The 21,484-nt window shown below is 32.1% G+C and overlaps 1 protein-coding gene and 1 long non-coding RNA gene across 4 annotated transcripts in view; one reads left to right on the top strand and one right to left on the bottom strand.

Annotated features, from left to right (window-relative positions):
- The window catches only part of LOC118184298 (protein O-mannosyl-transferase TMTC2-like), a 797,990-nt gene that overhangs the window by 303,167 nt on the left and 473,339 nt on the right, over positions 1-21,484 (bottom strand). The gene's annotated exons all lie outside the window — the stretch shown is intronic.
- Positions 1-21,484, top strand: part of LOC118185827 (uncharacterized) — a 59,925-nt gene that overhangs the window by 27,053 nt on the left and 11,388 nt on the right. The window contains exon 2 of the long non-coding RNA XR_004757663.2: positions 15,882-15,947. This is a non-coding gene — a long non-coding RNA (uncharacterized LOC118185827). The remainder of the gene's footprint in view (positions 1-15,881; positions 15,948-21,484) is intronic.

The raw sequence follows: 21,484 nt of genomic DNA, 5'->3' as shown, positions 1-21,484 counted from the left end.
CAGAAAGTTTGTGTTGCCACAAATATTTTTGTAATTTAATCCTCTTTGAGACAAAATATTTCGCCATGTTTCCACCTTGCGCGCATGATGTTTTCAAAATGGCGAATGGTACATACTTGAAATTTGATGTAATTCTTTACATGAGCACTATTTTCTAACTGAACCAAAATCTGATGAATATTTTAATATTGAAAAATTTTATGGACGAAAACATTAAATTTTTTTTTAATAAAATACATTTTATAAACTCAACTCAAAATAAAATAAAAATTTAACGTGAAATTTTTAGAATTTTAGGTTCACAGTAGTTTGCAAATGTTATAAAAGCTGTATATTAAATATGGAATTAAATTATGCAACAGAATGTTTTAAAATGTGCGCGCAAGTTGGAAACATGACGAAAAATGTTGTCACAAAGCGGATTAAGTTATAAAAATATCTGTGGCAACGCAAACTTTCTGATTACTATTTCAGAAAGCAGCTATATTATGTAGTCAGCTGTAAAACGTTGGTAGTAATTGCTTTTAAAATAAGTAAGTTATCCCAATTCTTGCATATATATACACTACATTCTATGCTGGAACATGGAAAATTGATTCATCTGATCTGACTATGATGCATAGTCATGAAATTAAATGAAAGATCAGGAATAAGAGCTATTTCAATTTGTCATCGGTCCACTAATGTTCTAGAGCTACATACGATCTGAGCAATCGATCACGTTTTATCCTGTCCCACTTGACAGTGGATTTATAGCGCAGGACGATACCGGAATATGGAGAGATGGACTACCGGATAGAAAACCATCATCCTTTACTCCCATTCCAAAACAGCGGGCAATTTTGAAATTGAACTCACTTGGTTTTACATTGCAACTTTGACGGATTTTTGTATTTTCAAGAGCAGAGGTTTTACTTATATTTCTACTAAAATAATTTCGGAGATAGTGATAAAAATATTACTGTGAAAAACGCTGGATGTGTTGAACAGTTTAAATAAAACCTGCACTGTATGACATATTTTGACCTATCTCCCATGGCTTATTGAGTATTAGCATCAAAATTATCTACATTAGTTAAAACGGAAAAGCTATAAATGAATCAGGTACAGAAATATTAAAATTCGTGAGTATAAGATATACAATCACAGTACTGATAGTATTTAGTACGTGTATTTCAAATATTGGTAGTGTTAGTGTACAGTAGACATCCAGGTTATTTATTGAAAAGCATTTGTGCTCTATGTGCGTTAAAACGAAATTCGACGTAAAAATGCTTCCGTAAAGAAACTAGCTCGTATTTCAGTTGCACATGGGAAACATCATGCAACCAGCAGCGATTCTTTTCCATAGAATAAATCTGGAAATGTCATTTTAAAAATAACAAGACATTTTGTGACTAAAGTTTCTGCGGTATGCATTTTGAAAGAAACTGAAGATATCATGAAATGAGGTAAAATATTTGAAATGTCAGAAATATCTAACTGTTTGGCAAAAATGGGTGCCATAAAGAAGGACTTAATCTATCGTGCATACAGCATGGAAATATTAAATTTTTACGGATACCAGAATTTTTCATGAAAGGAAAACTATTTTCGTAAGCAAAAATTCAGTTTATATAAAGTGCGTGTTCCGTTTAACTGTATTAATCACATCAAAATTTTCGCTGTCCCTTTTTAGTAACAGCAAATTATAAAATGAATAATACGCTACTATTTAAGAAAAAATCTATGGCAAAGTGTTAAAAGTTTATGTAGCAGACTTAAAGTTCTCCTGTTATGTGTGGATTATTTGAGACGAAATCTTCACGAGAAAAGGTTTTTAGAAACTCACAATGCTGTAATTATAAACTATGAGTGTCAAATACAATCCAAGCTGCAAGTATATAGTATTAAGAATATCGGAAGGACGAACCGTGTATTCTGAACTCCTTAATTATTCTTGTTTAATGTTTTAATTAATTACCTCCTGACGAGTCTAATTGGAACCTTAAACAACGAATAATTAATCTACAGTTTGTCTTTCGTGTGTGTTAAAAAAATGAATGCTTATTTTTAAGATTACTTAAATGATGAGACTATGTTTTAATTACGAAAAACATTTTTTAGCTTATTTTTTTCAAAATCAATATTTTCCATTACAGTACTCTTTCCTCTTTACAGGATAGAATTCTTAATACTATGCGATGTTTTTTAATCGAGAGCAAAACTCATGTATTAAACTGATATTGCTATTAATTTCTAAAGTGGAAATGTATGTCTGTAATTAGAATGTGTCGAATAAAATACAGCATGAAAAAAATGCTGAAATTTTCTTTCTAAGTTTAATATATAGAAATGAAAAATTCGATTGCAACTCATAATGAGGAAGTCGTCTTTAAAATGAATAAACGGGAATAAAAAATAAATTTAAAATTCAGTAATCCAAAATGCTTTAAATATCAGTTACTGTAAAAGAGAAAACAGAAAAAAAATACATTTCTACGGTTCTAAGAAAAAACATATAATTTTCTTTAAGAGAATTGCATAAACATTGCTATTTTATTAAAAGGTTAATTTTATTATTAAGATTCCATCTAATATAAGGAAAAGGTTCTGCCTATAATTGAAACCTTTTCTGATAATTTTATTTTTTATATTCTTAATTGCAACCCCATTCATCCAAAGAAACATTTTTAGTGATGCACATTTTTAATTTCTAAATGTTCCAGTTGAATTTAGTTTGTCTAAAGGAATACTGGTTAGCATTTAAAAAATCACTGATAATCCGTTTAATTACAACCTATCAAAATATAATATCTTCTTGCTATACAATGTATTGCTAAAATGTTTTTTATTAGATGATTACTGCGTGATAAAATTTCCATTTATCTTTTAACTAGAGAATGTAGTATTATTGCTGTTGTGAATGTCATGTACTCATTTTCGGTTATTGCAATATTTTCTTCGCATGTTTTCTGTTTCTATTTTTACGCTAGTGTTTGCTGTTAAGTAAACATAATAGTTAAATATATGGACTATAAATTTTTGAGAATAATAGTGATAACGGAAATGTTATATAATAGGAGAATACTGAAAAGGCGAATCTCATTTGAATTTAAAACAAACTGGAGTTTCGTTCCATAAAGCTGGAACATATGATCACCTAATTTACGATCAGACTTATTACGATCAGACCTAATTTACGATCAGATTTACGATTGTCAGAATTTGGCAAACTCATCAGGAACAGAAAGGGTAAAGGAGTCCATTGACATGTCACGTTTCCTAACAACCCCTAGGCGCCGGCATGCATGTTTGAAACGATGCATATGATGGAATCGAAATAAAAAATAAAAATTTATTCATTTTCAACTTCTGACTAGTAATTATAAATAAGTTAGCGTTTCTCGCAAATGCAAGTGCAAATACGGATCTTTTATTTAGTTACAGTTTTTAAAGTAGCCTAATATAAAATGGTGGACACATGTTCGATCTTTAAAAATTATTTTCATCAAAAAATGCTTTGTTTATATGGCCTAAGCAAAATGAGGTTACATTTTAGATTAATAGAAAACTTTTCTAATAAACTTCTAAATGTAACAACTTTGAAGCGTAATGCTAAAGAAGAAATTACGGTCACGCTGTTTCGAGATAAGTTTTATGATTGTGTAAATCCCAGGTGCTGATGTTATTTTGTGCTTCATATCACATTTATGTCAAATGGTATACAGAAGCATAGATACGTTTTGTTACAAACATTTGTGATTAACATACAGTATAGAGACCATAACTTTGTAAGGATTATGTTAATTTTAGTAACAGATAAATTTTAAGTTAAAGTTCCTTTCCTGTCAGTTCTTAACTTCAACTTACTACTTCCGGCCAGAACGTAGTTTTAGAATCACGTCTGAATACATAATGAGGAAGAGTGGTATTTAGCCGCGAAGTTCTACTGTCTGGGCGAGAAGAGTTATCAGGTATCCTGCATGCACGCGTCCGCCATTTTAGGCTACTCTCTCGTAAGCTATTATCTCGCTCGGCCGTAATTTAGGCCCTTAATAGGTTCGCTGTATACTAAATGTTAAGGGGCCAACTCGGTTAGAATCTTGATTGCTTCGTCTATATCTCTTTTAGTTTAGATTCGTTTTAGTTTACTTCTTAGCTTTTTAAGTTCAAGCCCAAGTGTCGGTTTTTATTGTACACTCCAAGACGGAGTTCTGTTAAATCTTATCTGAATAATAAAGGGTTATTTACCCTTCCATCTTGTTGCTTCTTGTTGCAAGAACTAAAGTGATTATTCGCATAACAGTTCTTAAGATTCTTCACGTTCAACTGTAACTTAGCATTTACAAAGTGAGGAACTCTACAACTTGATAATTTTACATAGACTGAAATATGCACTATAATTTTGAAACAGGAATCATCAAGCTTTAATTTTATATCAAAACTCTTAGCATTTCATGAGATCTGATGCAAGTGTCTCTTCTTCAAGATGCAAGTTATTTGGCAGAATAATTTTCTTTTAATGATAACGGTGTTGAGAATTTATTTGTTCTTTTCATTTCAGAACTGCGTACCAGATTCATAAACCTAAAAGTACTTTTAATTTGGATTTTTCCTAACTGTATAAAACTGTTCTTTTTAACGGAGTTAACATTTTATTATTTTCAATGCAACTTGATATGTGCAACTAAAAACATGTTTTATTTACTCCAAACAGTTACAATTTCTTTAGTTGAGAAAACTAAAACATCGCGGTCGAAAATAATGCGGAACAAAAACTTCGCAATTTAAAAACATCGTCGTCGAAAATATCGTTGGTAAGAAACAAAGTGCCTACAAATTATCGCATGACAGTAACATCTCACATATGCGTTTTTTCAGATTTTTAGAGATGTAAATGCATATTCACATAATGATTTGGAAACGTAGGAAGAAAAGACGGATTTTTTTAATTCTATATTTCATATTTTTGAACGAACTAATAATTTTTTATTGAAAAAATAAGAAGGAAACTCAAGCATTTAAAAATTTAAAATGAGTAGAAAATTAATGTAACTTATAGAACTTAACGGAATTTTAAATTTGCATAGTTAACTAGCAAAGGTCATCAACCTTTTTCATAACCTTTTACTGATAATTTTTTATGAAAAATACAGTCTAAAATAGCTTAGAAAAAGGAAGATAAATAACTGCATGAGGTTATTTCTGTAAAAATTCCTTAGTTAATTATCAAATTATTTTCTTTCACATTTATTAATCTGATATTGTTTTAGTGAAAATTATGTTTTGTTTTGGTTTGATTTATTCTTAAAGTGTCGTTAACATTTTCATGTATAGCCCGCAATCAATGTTTCGGATGTCGATTTGTTAGTTATGACGAAAGTTAGTTACATAATATGTCAGTATGGGATTTGAAAACGCATTGTGGGCGATGTTATCGTCATATGATGATTTGTACCACGATATTTTAGTTGACATTTTAGAACTGCGATTATTTAGTTTGTTTACTGCGACTATTTAATTTGTGAACTGCGTCTATTTAGTTTGTTTATTATTTAGTTTGATATTTTAGAACCGCGATGTTTTTCAATTTGCTTTCCTTTCTCCCATGATGTTTTGTACCACGCCGTTTTCGCCTTGCGTTGTTTTCTCTGCGATGTTTTCGTTCGCGATGTTTTTCCCGCAATGTTTTCGGCTGTAACCAACTGCAACAAATGTATATTAAATTATCTGCTTTTAAAGTAATATTCATTTAAGTTTCAGTGAAATATGAAATATTTAGTCATTTTAAGATTACTGAACGATATTCTTGTATTTTAAAATTCTACGCCCAAATTTATCGGTTAAAGGGAAAGAAAAAAAATCCTCTGTTTTTGCTTTTAGCTAAGTAAAATAAGACGAATTCGCTTCAAAAGCTGAATTTATTCTGACATATGTTGCATCGTATTTATATGCATACACCGCCAAATTTCGTGCTTCTTCAAGAAAGAATTCACATCCGATTAAATTACTCAAAGGCATATTTAAACAGAAGAGGAAATGGGAGCCAATAGAAACCGATTGAGTTTTAAGAACCAAAACAGTTGCTCAGGCAAAGGGTTAGCGAAATGCTTGAACATCAAATGGTAAAGATTGCGGTCGAAGCAGCTTTACGGTAAGCTAGATTTGCATGATATTTTAGGCGAATCACAACGTCCCGAGGAATAATTTTTGCGCTCCGTTAGTTAGGGAGCTTCGAGTCAGAGCTCAGCGATTTGTCAATCGTAGTTTGAGTCTAGAAGCTTTGATCACTGAACCGGTGGTAGTGTCTACCCTAATGACAGCGGAGTTGCGATTTGAATGTCCCTCCTTCCTGCTGTGTTCCGATTTTACCTGCGAAATTATCGATTTAGGGAATCTGAAGGGAATGAAATGTGTTAAATGTAGTTCCTTTTTATAGGCAGACAAACTTCATTTGGAAGTTTTATTTCTTGTTTACTGAAAGACAGAAATTTCTTCAATGATGTTGAATTATAATGTCTAAATTGTTAGTGCAAATGAACTGTGAGAGATGTCTCTTTAAAACGTGGATAGCGAAGTTGAAAATCTCATCATCATCTTTCTTTTCTCTTCGTCGGAAACGGACTTTTTCGAATTTTCATTCTTATATACGGGGGTTCATACGTAAATCAAGTAATCAGCTGTTTAGTTCTTTTGATAACAATTTCCTACATTCAAACTACGTAGCTAGAAGCTAGCATTTTTGTTGTTTGTGTGTTATTAACTTATAAAGAGACACAGCTATATTTTGAAAATTCAGGTTAAGCATCTTTCTGAGTTTAATTAAAGCTAAGATTTAAAACAAAGTTCAAAAAACTGAATTAAATCTTTCTGGCACTAGTTTTGTGATAGTTTTACGTTCTGTGGAAAATTACGTTTTATTTTACACATATGTCTCAATATATTTTTACGCATAAGACTTGTATGTAATTTTTTAGGTTAGAAAATTCATTAGCAAAGTCTTTCAGAATGTTTTGGACTGTTAGGTTACATTACTATGCTCGGACTATTCTAGGACTATTAGGAAGTTTAACATCGTGGGAAATGGCAGACGTTGGTAAGACATTGTTTAGCTTTGCTTTATGCAATGGTAACAAGGCGTGACATCTTTAACTTCCACATAGTCATGGAAATAGTCGCAACGTTGTCATTCGACTTAACGAAATATCTTTAAATTAGCTCTGAAATTATATCACCATTGCTTGAAAAACTGAGATGCTTAAAAGGTGTAAATGCACTTAATTAATAAATCTGCAAAAAAAGGTTTTATCAGACCTTAAAACTTATTGACCGGATAACCATAATATTATAAAACTAAACAAAAATCGGTCCACACAATCAAATCGAAATAACGTAGATTATCCATTTTATCCGCCTGGAGAGAGGGGGACGGGTGTTTTTAAAACTTTGGTTCAGCCAGAAGTTATAACTGGTGTTTTTAATTATTATTGCTGCCAATTACTTTAATTTGTTTGATATTGATTTCTTTTTAACCTGCTAATGTATATTTTTATTTCGAGACAATTTTTCTTCAATTTGAATTATCTGTAAAGACCTTATTTTGTACTAATCAATTATTTTTATTTAAGAAAATTTCCTTTCTCTTCTGACTTCAATTTCCTGCTTGAATGCAAATTTAAATGACGTATAAGCAAAATCTCAATGAGTTCGAAAACGTATTTAAGCAGCAGAATTGAAGAGACAGTAGGTAGAAGACTTAGTTACGAAGAGAGTGGGTTTATTCCGCATGTTTGCAAGTAGCTCTGTAGCTGTATTTTTGTGTTAAGGATTTATTTTTAGATTATTTTATATTGTAGACTCGGCTTTGTTGTATGCAGCCGATAAATCTGATTTAGATTGAAATAGAAACCAGCTCTGTAGTTGAAATTGGATTCATTCTGATTGTGCATACTATTTTGTGTTTACTTCGCCGCAAATGATGGTTAGTTTGTGAACACCGAATGTGTGCATGTTCGGTTCAGTTAGTTAAAATAAAAAGGTTGTTGTAAACTTCGTCGGCATTTATCTCTTTTTTGAAGACCTATCGAGAATTCGCTCTCACTTCAGTAGGGTCTACATTTTATACTCCCTAAACGAATATGACTCCTATACTATACCTATACTCCTTTATGTTTATAAATGTTTGTAAATCATTACTTATTGGATTTAATTTTTAAGCAAAATTATTTCAGACGGGAAAAAAGTTCAGAAAACTGGTAAAATTATGAAGCTACAGTTTGCTCCCCGGTGAAACAATGTTAATCATAATTTCTTTCTTTTCGCGCCTCAGGATTATTTTAATTTTTTTAAAATCTCCCGCCAACCTATGTACGTACGTAAAAGTGGTAATGATTTGGGTCCGAAAATTCGATAGTGAGTTTTTAGTGAATAAGCACGAATTACACTCTCCATAACATGTTTTTACTATTTTTGCAATGATGTCTATCTGTCAATCTTCCGCCAACCTATGTACGTACGTAAAAGTGGTAATGATTTGGGTCCAAAAATTCGATAGTGAGTTTTTAGTGAATAAGCACGAATTACACTCTCCATAACATGTTTTTACTATTTTTGCAATGATGTCTATCTGTCAATCTTCCGCCAACCTATGTACGTACGTAAAAGTGGTAATGATTTGGGTCCAAAAATTCGATAGTGAGTTTTTAGTGAATAAGCACGAATTACACTCTCCATAACATGTTTTTACTATTTTTGCAATGATGTCTATCTGTCAGTGTTTACATATGGGTGATATGACTTTTTTCCACGAACGCTTTTATATGAAACTTCTAATAATTTTTATTTCAGTTTTCTACATACATATAAAGAAGTGATTAGATTTGGATAAAATTGGACAACTTTAAGTGGTACTTTACTTGAAGTCCATAAGAGCTTTTAACGAAAACCTTTATTAAAATATAATTCAAAACTTTTCAATTTTAGTACGTAAGACTTTTATACCAATGGGAACAACATATTACATTTGGGCTAAATCTGATAAAATGAATATGATACTTTACTTAAAGCTCTGAATTTCGTAAAAAAATATATTATGAGATAACCCCAAGCTTCTAAAATTTAGTATTTAAAATAGGTATGTGTTCGAGAATAACATATTATATTCATAAACATTAAATGCATCCTTTGAATTATGCTAAATGCTACGAGAATTACTTCATTATGAAGTAGAGCTCTCATTATGAAACAATTAATGTAGTGGCCTCAATCCTCAGTTTTATGTTCATTTCACTTTTGCGTCGAATTATTTTTAAAATCAAAGGATATCGCTAGCAAATGTTATCATTATGTATTATTTTAAAGAAATAATATAGCAAATATAAATAATAAGGCAATTATTTAAAACGTACGGTAACAATTAACACCGTTTTGAAAATTCTAAAGATAGGCTGATTTTTAAATATTTCGCTATTTTCTTGTTTAATTTTATGTGACGTAAGGGCGAAGAAAGTGATATTTAATAAATAAAACTAAAATAACAAAAAAAAGTTGGTCCACTAAAACGTTGATATTGTAAACCGAGAAAATGACTGAAAAAGAAACATATGGCAGAACGTAACACTCTAACCGTAATTTTGACACTTAACACTATGTCGGGAATGCTGCTCTTAAAAATTTCGCGATTGTTAAGTCATTTATTTTTGAGTCCGAAACACTCTATGATCAAATGATATATTACGATCTATGTGATATTTTCAAACCGAAGCATAGGAAAGGATATGTACATGAACACGTTTAATTACGATTGTCCATTGTATGGATGAACAGAATGAAAAAAAATTAATATTGTAATTAACATTGAACCGTACAATTTATAATTAAATTATATTTTATTTAAAAACAATCAGGCGTAAATGATAGTTTACTTAAAAGTCGTTGTTATTCTGCCAATTCTAGGTTGAGACATGGACAATTCTATGTTGAGACATGGAATTGGCAGGCTTTCGTGCGCTGGCCCCATCAGATTTTTTTTTCTAGTCATCAAGGCAGGCTCTTCATAAAAAATATACAAGATTTTTTTAAAGTCTTTATTTTTTTTGTTTTATATTTGAGAGTAGTTGGCACGAAATGAATGAATTTAAGAATTTGATTAGCTTTTCCTAATTTTCTGAATTAAATGTACATATATACACATAAAGTACACTTACAAACTTTTAATGTCGCTTAGCAAATGAGTTATTTATCTGAATACTCACTGTGAGTTTAGAATGTGTAATACAATTTGAACTCAACTGAACAATTATGAAATGTATCCAAAACCTGAAGGCAATACATTTTTCTCTTTAATACACTGCTGTACGCTGAAATTTAAATGCAAATTACTACCGTGTTTCTGGAGTTATCGAATAGCTTTTTACAATTTCGTATGCTTCACGTACCTAACTACATTTCTTCAATAATTATAGTTATAAAATTAAAGTACCCGTAAGAAATGGATTTAACTTTTTTTATGGATTTATTTGCCACAATGAGCTGATATACAGATTATCCTAGTACATATTTTAGAAATAAACATGCACAATACAACAATGGTTTTTACTAATTTGCTAAATTTATTACCTGATCATGACAGAAAATAAAGGACTCAGACCTTAGCTTCTTCTTTTTTAATGGAGTCTATTAAGGTTTGAAGAATTTTTTTTTTTTAAAGAATTTTGTTGAATACATTGCGGGTTTTTATCACAAAAGAATAATTATTCCGGTTCTTACATTTTATACCACGTTTTCTCGCATTACTATTTTATACAACAACTTTGCTTATTGTTACAATAGTCGACAACAACATTGTTCATTATTAATAAATAAGGAAAACTTACTTTTATTGTACTAAATAACACACTTCGTTTTACGCGATACTTATTACGTCAGCACGTTGTTTTTACTAGGGTTTGTTTTGAAATGATGTCTATTGATATGTTGAATCACGGCCAATAGTTTTAAATATTTTCTAGGAAAAAGTATTTAACAAACATTTTAATTCCATAGTACAAATTTCTTTTACCGTTTTGTGAACACTTACACATAAACTTAATTGACATAGAGCCTTTGGTGGATCTTTTTTATCTGCAATATTTATACTTTAACTCCCTCTTGTTATTTTTGTAAAATTATTATTAATATATATAAATAAAGACAATTCCGAATAGTGCATTTTAGAAATATCTAAAAATTTATTAAACTATTTAGTGTGAAAAGGATCAAAATATAAACATTACACAGCAATCTAGTGATTTCCAATAAAAGGGGAAATGATGTATATATACATATAAAGCCACCGAGTTAAAAATATCCTTTCGAGTGTTTACTCTCTCTAATCTCTCTCATTTAGTATGTTTGGAATAAGAATTTCTCACGAATGCAAAGTATTGATGTTTAGGTGACTTGAGTTCACTAGTGACATACTAACAAATAAAAGAGAGTTCTTACATGGAAACAAATGTTCTTTGCTGCAAGAAATATGATAAATGGTCATTACCCGCCTGGGTCGACTTAAAACTCTTTTCTCGTGCACAACACAATATCGTGACTTCGAAGTCCAACGATTTATCCTCATTCGAATATCCGATATCTATCTTCCACTTTTCTGACAAGGAGATGATTCTTTGCTCTGCAATGAATTACTATCCGTTCCAGGATTTCGGATATTGAGTGAGGATAAGATCCAGTTAGCATGTACACTATTGTTGAACTTCATTTCTCTCTCGTTTTTGCTTATCGGGCTTTTAAAGCGTAACACCAAATGCTATACAGATTTTGCGTTGTTTCCAAATTGGTATCCATTATGTTTGGAGTGTTGAAAAAATTACAATGGCTTTCAGGGAGGGGAAGTGAATTGTGCTACTTTTTTACTCTTTCACTCTTACCTTAATATCTATACTCTTTTTTTTTTCAGGTTCCTGTAAGTGCTGAATATTTTCATCGCGCTGTAGGGTAGCATTTTATTTCCCTAACATTTAATTTTGATTTGGGAAACAGCTTTCCGTTACTTCCTCATTTTCCTACCTACGCTTTCCAGCCTAAGTGAGTTTACAGTTTCACGCTATACGCAAAATAGGCTAGAAACTACTGAGGTCTGAGCTACTTCATATACAACGTAATCTGCCACGACCACGTTGTCGGCAGATTACGTTGTCGTTGCTACTTAAAACCACGTTGTCGACGACGACTTTGTCGTTGCTACTTAAAACTTGCTATTTTACGGGCATGCATATTGATTATTAGCCAAAGAGCCAACTACGCTTTAAATAACTCAATGCAGCTTTGGCTGATTATTCAGGATTCACTATCAGGATTAGTGAATTTAAAGTAAAGTTTTAGTTTTACATTTTCTGATTTTAAGTTGAAGCCATAAGTGCTGGCTTCCTGTACGCCCAATTGCGGCCATCTATGAATATATCCGAGTTAAAATAAAAGGGTACTTAAACCCTTCTCCTATTGTTGTTACTGACAAAAGAGAACTTAGCGAATAGCTCTTCACAATTATATTGGGTTCTAGCACTCAAATAACTTTAATTAAGCTAGAATACTATAGGTCATCTAAATTTTGCATCCTACTTTCACTTTTTCCCACTAAATATATATTAAATTTAATGTCAGATTTTTTTTTATTCAATAAAATCTCCCAGTGCAATTTTAGTAGCAAACTGATCAGAAGTACAAAAACATAGGTACAAGTAAGTGATCAATGCATGATCTGGAGAGGATGATCTGACATTTTTTTAAAAATATTTTTAAGAAGCTCCGGTATAATTAATTTTTGAATCATCAAATTATGCATTATTTAGCAATATATTATTATAACACTCGGTAATAATAGCACATATTTATATTACGCACGATTTTATCACAAAGTGGGGGGGAATAAGTCTCGAAGAAGTTTTTCTTTGAAATATTTAAAAAAACGCTTAAAATCAAATTTAACAAAGCTTTGTAAAGATGATAATAAAAATTTATAACTGTAAGTTTAGTTATATCTAGACATAATGCACTAATACGCTTTGAAGGAGATATATTTGTAAATCTGTATGATTTTTATATGAATCCGAAATCATTAATTTTCTGTAATATAAGAAATTTTCTCCCTCCTCCATCATGCCTTCATGGTGTAACGGTAGCACACTCGGCGCGTATTCAAGGCTCTACAGTGGCACCCGAACTAAAAGGTGTGGATGATAATTCGTCAGTGCCAGGGTTTGGTGAATGGGTCCCCTCACAGTTACCCTTTAAAAGGGGGCGTATACAAGGTATTTTGTCTCTCCTCCAGCATGCTTTCGTGGTGTAACGGTAGCGCACTCGGCACGTATTCGAGAGATCTAGATTCGAGTCCCAGCGAGGGCATTGCACATTTTTAACTTCTATTCTTCAAAGGAACCTAATGATTCTACAGTGACAATAAAAAAAATAAGGAAAAGTTTCGAATTCATTCATGGAACTCATTTGCATTTTAACCATTTAACTTTCATTAGATTACATACAGTTATAAAAAGGTTTTCAAAGCCATCATGCAAATTTGCATACATGTAGATGAAGAACTAGTAAAGTTTTTTCTATCAGATCACTCTTTACTTACATTATTAGCAGCACATTTTCAAACAGCATACATTCCCTTTTGAATTATCTTCACAATACAGCGGGTTTTTAAAAAACATTTAGGTAATAAAAATACATTTAGAAGCAGTTGACAAGCAAAAATATTACTAATAGTATTTCTCAACATCGTATCTATGTAAAATATTCCCAGAAAAACGCGAACGAAAGCCAAACGTGTTGGAAGTGCCAGCTTTCAGAAAATTTAGAACTCATTTTTGTCTTACGCGACCTATCTCATTTTCGTTTCCACGAGGTGGTTTAAAAAATGGCTTCTAGTTCGAGTAAAGGTAGGGCTATGCGTATAAATAAGGGGGAAAAAACCTTTCTAAATCAAAAGCAACAGCAAGAAGAAAAAAAATTAACGCCACTGTCAAACAAACGACTCCACGCACTTCTTTTCGCTGTTATTTTTTAACCTCTTTTATGTGCGTTATTTTCTTTCCACAATTTACTGGGCTTATGTTGCAGAGCTTGCAATTCCAGGGAAGAATTTACATATTCTGCGGCTGGAAATTCCACTCATGTATGACTCAAAGAAAAGATTTCAAAGGTAGAGTGCCTCATTTGTTGCAGAGGAATCACGTAGGTACCGTGAGGACTCCAAATCGCGTAACCGATCGTAAAATTTCTTACTAGCTCTATGCTGCTACGTGTTTCGCAGATCAAAGAGAATATTCGACGAGTTAGAGAAAGAGCCCCTCTTTTTTCTTCTTTTTTTCTTCTCGGGCTGCCACTAGAGTTTCGACAATTTAATGAGTACATATGGGAGCCGAGACGAGTTTAAATCCCATGTATTGGACTGTAAATACCTCTTAACAGATTTTAAAATGTTTTTTATCTTTGGGTAACAGTAGGGGGTTCCTTTATTCTTGCTTAAGCTCGGAGACTGCGCGAAGTATTTAGGAGTTAATTTCAGGTAACTGCTTAAATTATGTAGGGAATAATTTTGACTACTTTCCCACTAGTCTAGACTGCTGAGTGTCAACTTCGCGACCACACACATACAGCATCATTCAGTAGGATCAATCACAATAAAATATCACAACATCCTTTGATGCATTTTATTTGATATGACTATCAATGCTGTGCGTCGATTAAACATGCAGCGCAATTTATTGCTTATATTTTTTATCTTATTCACTGCCCCGTGAAGAAAATATAGAAGCGAACTTTCGCTATGAATGTCGCAAAGTATATACGAGTATTGGCGTCATTCCTAAATGTATTCGTAAGAAATTCTTATTTTGAAAGGTTCTGAAATAAATTAAAAGTATTAGTGAACTGAAAGCATGTGAAAAGTGAGCATGTATAAAGTTAAAACTTGTAAAGAGAAAACTTTTCAATATCAAAATATGAATTAGTAATGACTTCACAAGCACAAATTACTAATTAACATATATAAACTAAATTATGCTTATACAGATTTTTAGAAATGAATAGGATGTCAGGAAGGTATTTCTAAAGAACGTTAAAATGTATTTCTAAAGAACGTTAAAATGTATTTCTAAAGAACGTTAAAACGTATTTCTAAAGAACGTTAATAAATGGAGACTAAAGAACTACTTATATTTATAGCCTGATATATTTTAATTTTAAAAGAGTGAAAATTTTTTAGCTTAGTTAGCTAGCTTCTTGACATATAAGATGTGATCAGCAAAAGTATTCAGGATGCTAGACCTGGAAGAATTTTATCTTTTTCCCCATTCCTTATTTAATTCTTTTTTAAAATACAGTGTAGTTATTCGCAACAGTAAGATGAAATCCATTTTAGGAAAGGCTATAGCTTTTAAATTATTATCAAAATTTCAAATGCCCTGCAAACACAGTTTTTTTTGGGGAACGGATGCATGTAAATGTGTGTTTCTTGAGAGATATTATTATTATTATTGGTACGAAACTCCGAATGATATTATAATTTTATATGCAATTCTTAATTATTATGAGATATAACTGTTCTTCAAACCACTGCTTAGAGACAATGTTTGGTTTCAAAAGAAAAATTCATTTACAGGTTAATAGGAAAATCTATTTAACAGCTTTTTACCACTTCATATGCAAAATAGTAAATAAACTTTATATATGATTTCAAACAGAAAATTAGGTGCAGTTTTAATAAAAACATATTTAACGACCTTCTCTACATGACAATAGTCTTACTGATGTAAATTTAAAGATAAGGAAAACGTAGCAACGAAGCTTTACACCAGGTAAGGTTTTACACCAGTTTACACCAGGTATTCTTGTTCTTACAGGCAAAACACCAGTAATGATTGGGACGACGGATAATTGAGATGTTCTTTTCCATGACAATGGCAAAGGTAACAAAATATAATAATATTATTGTTATTATGATTAATTATTAATATTACTGAGATCAGTTTTCTTAATGCATGTAACTTTTCATACATTATTTTCATAAAGAATAATAGTCAAATATGGAGCGGTAAACTACAAGCTAGGTTATTCGAGTACGGCAAAGCAAGCGAGGACTATCTGCCAAAGAGAAAAGATATCTACGTGGAGAAATCTTTGAGAGAAACTGGCTCGTGATCACATGATGGAAACCATGAAAACGAACAATTTAGCCAGCCTGCCCGCCTGGGCTCGAATCCTGGTGGAACTACGAATGCTGTTAACCACTCGACCATCCATGGAGCTAATTTTGTAGTATTCTGTCGAATATTAGCTTTTGTGAAGAGCTTCGCATAACAGCCCTTCATATCTACATTAGTTCGTATTATATTTTAACTTTAAAATGTATGGGCAGTAATAATTTGCCGAAGCATTTACTCATAACGGCATGTCGGGTTCCTTACCCTTGTAGCCATATATTTAATTTCAATGTTCTGTCTGCAAAGCTGCTTACAAAAATAATTTGAAATAACTATTACTAGCATCCTGAAATAATCCTCGTTTGTTATTGGAGAATGTATTCTTAAATATTCGCTATACACATATATATATATATATATTGTGCAGTGCTATAAACTGGACCTATGATGAAAATAACTTGTCCACATTTGGTTACGGAACGGTTGTAATCTGTAAACAATTAGCAAAAGAATTTCAGAGATTGTATGTTGTAAACTTTTTATGACTGACTCTGGATACAATTTCGATGGCTTTTGTTTCCCTTTACAGCCACTGGTACGCAATAAACTTATAAACTATCAAAAGTCCTCGCCGATTCCACGGCGGTTTCTCAGGCATTTTTTTCCGTTTGTTTCATTATTTCTCATATAGGTTGGCATCTATAGATGCCTTAACATCTCACAAGCTATATCGTACTAGCTTGTGTTAGCTACATTGTACTAAGTCTGACAAAGGAAGGAATGTCTAATCTCGATGAACACAAAAATAAAATATTTGACTTCAACTGCCAGCAGAATGCACTGGCGACGTGGAATATTTTCTGATAAATAGGTAGCTGTAAAAGCAGACAACTCGTACGTTCTCACCCTTGAAATTTTCAAATGGCAGAATCATTTATATTATAAAGACAAAGAAAACGATTTCCTTTATTTCACATTCAATATTAAAAATGCATAGATTCAATGTCTTAACTCCGTTTAAACTTGTAGAGACATTAGGTATATTTGATGCAGGAGACATGAAAAATGAGCAATGACCCCGCCGGAACTCGAACCTGGACCTCTCGAATACGCACCGAGTATGCTAACCGTTACACCGCGTAGGCATGCTGGAAGGAGGAAGAAAATCAACGGGGATTTAGGGGACCCAATCGCCAAATCCTGGCGGTGAAGAATCATCACCCACCGCTTTTGCTTTTGGAAGCCACTGCAGATTCACTAGGTTATTTTGAAGCAGAAATACGTGAAAAATAAGCAATGTCCTCGCCGGGACTCGAACCTGGACTTCTCGAATACGCGCCGAGTGTGCTAGCCATTACACGACGAAGGCTTGCAGATAGGAGGGAGAAAATAGCTTATTAACGGAATCAGAAAAACTAGACCTCATTCTAACTAGTAAGTTACGTGTAAATTTGCCGAGAAAACGCAAAGTTGATTCTATAAGAAGACTATGAACAATGTTTGAAACCTTCTTTGGCTAAAAGAAGAGCTAAACAATAGAACAGCTTTCAGTTTTCCATCATAATTTTTCTATCATACAAATTCGAATTTAATTTTTTATATCATCGAGAAGCACCTAAGAAACTCGTACTGATTATATTATGCTAATGCAAGTTATTAGAAACATGAATTGTAACCAGGAAATGAGTCTGCTATTGGGTTATCCCCAAAACAATGCGTTTACTCCGCTCCCCAACTGAACTAAAAGTATAAGTTTGAACTGAACTCCCGCATTAGCTTCCTGTAATAATATATAAGTGCAGCTTGTTCTTATTCATAGTCCAAGTTTTGAAGAGTGCAGTACGACCTGAATAGTTATTTTTAGCTAAATGGAAACGACAAGGAAACATATTCGGCAGATTTTTATTTATTACTTTAATTAAATAACTATTAACAGGAATATATATATAGTACATGCGGGTCAGATAAAAAGTGTATACCGTTATCAACGGTGTTCCAGAAAATCCGAACCGGAAACTGCAGCCTAGAAGACGAACCTATTCCTCGAAGATTTCTCGAGCTCGTAACTACTAAGAACTAGCAAAGGATGAAGTAGAATACATTTCAGATTTAAAAAAAAGAAATTTGTTTGCATTAACTTTGATAAAATTATAGACACTCATTATTTTTGGGATGACCTAATATATATGTTTTCTATATCTACGCGTAAATTTCTTGATGTTCAAACATACAGATGTACGTATAAGCTTCTTGAAAAATATACTATATAGAGAGTCTGATCTTTTTTGGTGGCATTAAATTAGCATCAAACTTTTCAGCGAATTATCGATGTATCGGAAGTTTACGACAGAGAATTGAAAAGGTTAAAATAACCATTTCATTAAACCAGAACTTGAACATAAAACACACGTCTTGTGCTTACAAGATCAGCTGCCACTTTTGGCGATGTAACTCAGGTAACATCGCCACAAGTGGCAGTGTCAAACTAATGACTCAAGTGTCAAACTAATGACTCAAGTGTCAAACTGATGTAACTAGTACATGAGTACTTAGTTTGACACTTGAGTCATTAGTTTGACAGATTTAGCTACTGGGTTTTGTTTGACATCAAGTGTCAAACAAAGCCCAGTAGTCAAAGATTACACAATTGATCTTAAATTCTAAATTGGCTCAAAATTTCTCACCTGGGAATTAATTTAATCGGCAGCAATAATTCAAAGCCGAAGAATTACAATCTTATCAGAGCTGGGGCAACTTAGTAACGTGGCCTTGAGTGGCCGAAACACGTTTCGTCTTCCAATCCGAAACTCTATACTTTAATACTGTCTGACTGATATTTCTGGTGCGGAAACGAGAAGGAAGAAGTTATAGTAAAGGTCTAAATCATAATAAATAACCATAATAAAGGTATAAATCATAATAAGGAAAATAATAATTATAAAACTAAATATGATTAATGAATAAAGTTTTAAATAAAATACATTAATCACTGTACACAATGAACAAAATCTTGAAATAACTATAAGAAAACATTTCTATGACTGCTCTCCAACTTTCAACAGCCAAGTGGAAACGTATCAGCCAGAAACTATAATCCAAAACTGACATAAACCTGCAAAGAACAACAGGAAAAAAGCGCGCATGAGTAATTTATTGGGATTTAATAAAACAGCCTGAGGACAAAAAACGTAAACAGACGTACGTAGCAGTTCTGCGAACAACATTCTAAACGACTGCTTGCGAACGAGCGAGCATTGGGAAAAGAAATCTGTGTGCGGTCAGATGAGCTTCGGATTTCTTTCATTACTCATGCTTAAATTTAAACACAGCCACCGACGTGTCTTGACCCCTGACGTGGAAAATTTCCGCTTTACACTTCTGAAATATGACATGTAATGCGAAAAGCCACGCTGGCAAAATTTCGGGCGATCGCATTTCCATCTCCCCCTCATTTCCAATATTTGTCAGGGGCTTGCCACATATTACCAAACATGTGTTGAAAGTGAAATATGCATTTTGTCACAGCTGGCAGTTTTGGTTAGACACCTTTTTGCTTAGAAAAGAGAAACTTCAAATACAAAGAAGTGAAAAATTACGAACTTCACTATGATTAAAGATTAGCATGATTTGTTCATTCCAACAGAACGCGAAGAGTACATTTTATAAAAGAATTTAGGAGTACCATTATTTCAAGAAGAAAAAGGCTACGTAAGTCAGCAATACTTTCAAATTTTCAGGTGATTGAGCAGAACAAATTCACGTACAAACTCAGGCACACATTGATATTAACATAAGATCATACCTATTTAATTTACGCAAGATACCAGATAATGTCTAATTTATTTTTCTTTTTTTTTTTTTTTTTTTTTTTTTTTTTTTCAATGAGAAGATATATAAGAGTTGTAAAGTAGATATTTCTCGCGAGTATCGACTGAAATTAACTTTTATTTTCCCGAGGGAGCATTTGCCAAAAGTATAAAGTGGTACATACCTAACATACATTTCTTTATCTGGACCAACGAACACCTACAAGGCTCACATACAGCAGCATTGCAATATCAATGCAATAATTCAGCGGTAATGCATTGCAATAATGCATTGCAATAATTCAGCGGTTCTCAACATTTTGACTAACGCGTACCATCTAAACAAAAGTTGAAAACCTTTAGCACCACCACTGCAAAGTACAACTACCACCACCACTCTTGAACAAAGCTCAGATCGTTTAAATTTACGAGTGTTAGAGAAAAACCTCAATTAGGATGCTGGGGTTTTAATTTTTTAATTTAATAGTTAAAAATACGTTGGTTCTTTGCATACCACCTACTGTTCTCTTGCGTACCATCGGTTGAGAACCCCTGATCTAACTGATATAGCGAAACATTTCGCTTCTTATTCTCTATATCAGTCTTTAATGCTAAATGATGAAACTTGGCTGTTTCTGAACCTCTTGAGTTTACCAAAAAAAGTAGAAACAAAACTGCGTAGAGTTCATCTCCGTCTCAGTCATTTGCAAATCAGTTTAAATATATTCAAATTAAGAAATTCGTCTAGTTAAATTATTTGTTTTAAGCACTTTTCCCTGACACTGTTTTTTTTAACTGCAGCATAAAGTCATTCTTTGACGAATAAGACTTTGAATATAAGGATTAAAATATCTTAAAGATCAAAAGATTAGACTGAAAATTCAGAGGCAATTCTATTAACTTTGAAGAAAACGAAAATTACTGTTCAAAGCCACAATTTTCTAAATACGTCTAAAGAAGCCTATAAATAAAGAATTAACTAAAATAATCACAAAGAAATTGTTTTATACGTAAACAGCCAAATAGTGCATTCCCTTTTTCATGATTACGTTAAATATATTTTTTTAAATTTTAAAATAAATCGCCTAAGTAATAAATAATTCCTGAAAAAAAAGTAAATTTTAATTACTTTTAGCAAGAAATACTCACACTTAAATAAGATTTTCACTTAACATACCTTCCTTACCAAAATTTGAAAGAAAAGTCTAATCTCATTTCACATTACATTCTAGAAATTCGGACTTTTCTGACTTTTAGATGAAGTCCCCAAATTAAATGAAAAATGAAAGAGGTTATATTCAATTAAATTTATAAGTTTACTTTTATATTTTTTTATCTTACATATATATATATTAGCCATTCACAAATTTCTGTGGTTTTTCACAATCAAAGTGCGTTTTGTTCTAATTATTTTATTACTGCAGATAAAGAGTGAGTTTGGTCGAAGCAAATGTTTAATTACAATCTTTTCTGTTCATGTTTTTTTTATTATTCTAG

The sequence above is a fragment of the Stegodyphus dumicola genome, chromosome X1 (assembly GCF_044657685.1).
Source record: "Stegodyphus dumicola isolate Sdum_Otavi_A_Nest chromosome X1, ASM4465768v1".
In the NCBI taxonomy this organism is placed as follows: Eukaryota; Metazoa; Arthropoda; class Arachnida; order Araneae; family Eresidae; genus Stegodyphus; species Stegodyphus dumicola.
Note: the sequence above shows the minus strand (reverse complement) of the source record. Positions and strands in the feature narration are given on the sequence as shown.